Source organism: Prunus avium, chromosome 7 (genome assembly GCF_965620075.1).
Source record: "Prunus avium chromosome 7, drPruAviu1.hap1.1, whole genome shotgun sequence".
Taxonomy (NCBI): Eukaryota; Viridiplantae; Streptophyta; class Magnoliopsida; order Rosales; family Rosaceae; genus Prunus; species Prunus avium.
In genome coordinates, this window is record NC_142290.1 from 17,974,429 (window position 1) to 17,977,233 (window position 2,805).

General features: G+C 40.5%; 1 non-coding gene across 1 annotated transcript; it reads left to right on the forward strand.

Annotated features, from left to right (window-relative positions):
- The first annotated feature begins 2,260 nt into the window (after positions 1-2,260).
- Positions 2,261-2,367, forward strand: LOC148293053 (small nucleolar RNA R71). Its single transcript, XR_015825899.1, has one exon. It is a non-coding gene; the product is annotated as a small nucleolar RNA R71 (small nucleolar RNA).
- Positions 2,368-2,805: the final 438 nt, after the last annotated feature.

Sequence of the window (2,805 nt, forward strand, 5' to 3'; positions counted from 1 at the left end):
CTTCACAACGGTGATTCCGGACTTCTTTGGAACAACTTGCACAGGGCTCACCCACTTAGAATCTGAAATTGGGTAGATGATTCCTACATCGAGTAGCTTTAAAACTTCAGCTCTAACCACCTCTTTCATGTTGGGATTTAGCCTCCTTTGGGCATCACGAGATGGTTTGCTGTCTTCTTCCATTAAAATCCGGTGCATGCACATGCTTGGACTAATTCCTTTGATGTCTGCTATGGTCCACCCAATGGCTGTTTTATGCTCTTTTAGAACTTTAATTAAGCTCTCTTCTTCATGTGAGGAGAGACCTGCAGCAATTATAACAGGGAGAGTTTCGTTAGCACCCAAATATGTATATTTAAGATTATTGGGAAGAGGTTTAAGTTCTAGCTTTGGTGGGATGACAATGGATGGCTCCAATTTCGTGGATGATGGTCCAAGAGGCTCGATTGGTGGCCTAAAGGATGGTGGGTATGGCGGAAACACTTCTAAGGCAGCCACCACTTCTTGGAACTCCGGTTCACAAAGATCTTCCTCTTCTTGTGTTAAGACAGCTTCTAGAGCATCATTAGACTTTCTCTGCAAAATTTTGGAAGAAACCTCATGATCCACAACATCAATTGAAAAGCAAGAATCAAGAGAGATAGAAGGTTGAGATAGAGCATTAAGCATTTTAAATTCAACAGTTTCACCCAAAACAGTCATGGAGAGAGTGCTATCTTTCACTTTGATGATTGTGTCTGCAGTGGCCATGAATGGCCTGCCTAGGAGAATGGGATCAACACGATCTCCATTTGGATTGTCTTCCATGTCCATCACTACAAAATCAGCAGGGAGAATTAGTGTATTAACTTGAACTAGAATATCTTCTACAATACCTTTTGGATATTTTATAGAATGATCAGCTAGTTCAAGTCGCATTGAAGTCTTCTTCATCCCTTCTAAGCCAAGCTCTTGATAAACTGAATATGGCAAAACATTGATGCTTGCTCCCAAGTCCAACATGGCTCTTCCAACCTTCTTGCCTCCAATGTTAATGGGAATGTCAAAGCTGCCAGGATCATCTAGTTTTGGTGGAAGCTTCCTTTGCAATACAGCACTTACATTCTGGTCGAGCTTTACTCCTTCATTTGGAGCGAAATTGAGCTTGTGAGTTTTCAAGTCCTTGATGAATTTTCCATATGCAGGAATCTGTTCAATAAGATCAAGCAAAGGCAAATTGATATTAACTTTACTCAAAATATCATAAATCTCTTTAAAAGCCTTATCTTGCTTTGCTTTCTTAAGACGGCCTGGAAATGGAATCTGTGGAACATATGGAGCGGGTGGCACGTATCTATCTTCTTGAAGATGTGGTGGCACAAATTTGTCATCCCTTTTATGCAATTGGAATTGATCGGATTTCTGAGAATCTGATTTGGCCTTAGGAGCAGATTGAGAAGTTTTGAGTTGTTCTCCTTCCGTGGTCATGGTCTCCTCCTCTTCATTTTCTACAATCACAACATCATTTGAAAGATTAGAATCATCTTTATTATCAATGATCTTACCTGATCTGAGCACATGAATGGCCTTGGCTTCTGGGTTCTTTGGATTGATCTCAGTTTGGCTTGGCCATTTCCCAGGCACTCTTTGAGTTATTTCAGCAGCTATTTGGCCTAATTGGACTTCCAATTTGGAGATGGCAGCTTGTGTAGTTTGCTGAAAATTGGATTGGTTGATTGCCATCTGCTTCACTATATCTTCCAATGATGATGATGATTGTTGTGGCCTTTGGAATGAAGGGGGATTTGCTTGATTCTGGGTATTTCTCCATGAAAAGTTTGGATGATTCCTCCAACCTGGATTATAACTTTGAGAGTATGGATCATTTCTTGGACCTTGGTTGTAGGAATTTACCAACTTAGCTTGCTCTTGCACAAATTCTGGATATCCAGCCCCAAGTGGACAAGCTGTGGTAGCATAGTCATGAGATTCACAAATGCTACACACTTCCTTCGGAGGGCTTCTTGAGTTTAATGCAAGAAGAGCATCTAGCTTTTGTTCCAGTTTTGAAATCTGCACACTAGAAGCATCATTAGAACCACTAATAACACGTTTACCTCTTGTATCCGTATGTTGGGTCTCCATTGCTATCTCCTCAAAGAGTTCGTACGTTTCTTCTGGAGTTTTGGTTTTAAAAGAACCACCTGCAAAATTGGTGACTATATTATGACTAGAAGGGGTTAGTCCTTTATAAAACATACGCATTTGAAGCTTCAATGGAATCCCATGATGAGGACATTGGTTGAGCAACCCATTGAATTTCTCCCATGCTTCACAAAACGATTCATCATCTTGCTGTGCAAATAACAAGATCTTGTCCCTAAGCATGTCGGTCTTTTGCGTGGAGAAGTATTTTTCCAGGAACTTCTTTTGAATGGCAGACCATGTAATGAGTGAACCAGGCTTCAAAGAATTCAACCAATACTTCGCCTTATCCTTTAAAGTGTATGGAAACACTCTCATTCGAAGTTGATCTTCTGTCACAACTGTCAAGGGAAAAGAACTCACAACATTAAAAATATCCTTTATATGAGTCAATGGATCTTCATTAGGTAAACCATAAAAGGAAGGCAGCATATTAAGATGAGAAGATTTAAGCTCATAATTTCGAGCTACAGTGGGCAGCAAAATGCTTGAAGGAGATGCTGGAATTGTTGGGATATCAAGTTCTCCCATGAACTCAATGGCAGCCATCATTTCTTCTTCTTCTTGGTCTGAACTTGCTTCCGAATTTGAAAGTGAAGAACCGGGAAGTTCAGTGTGGAG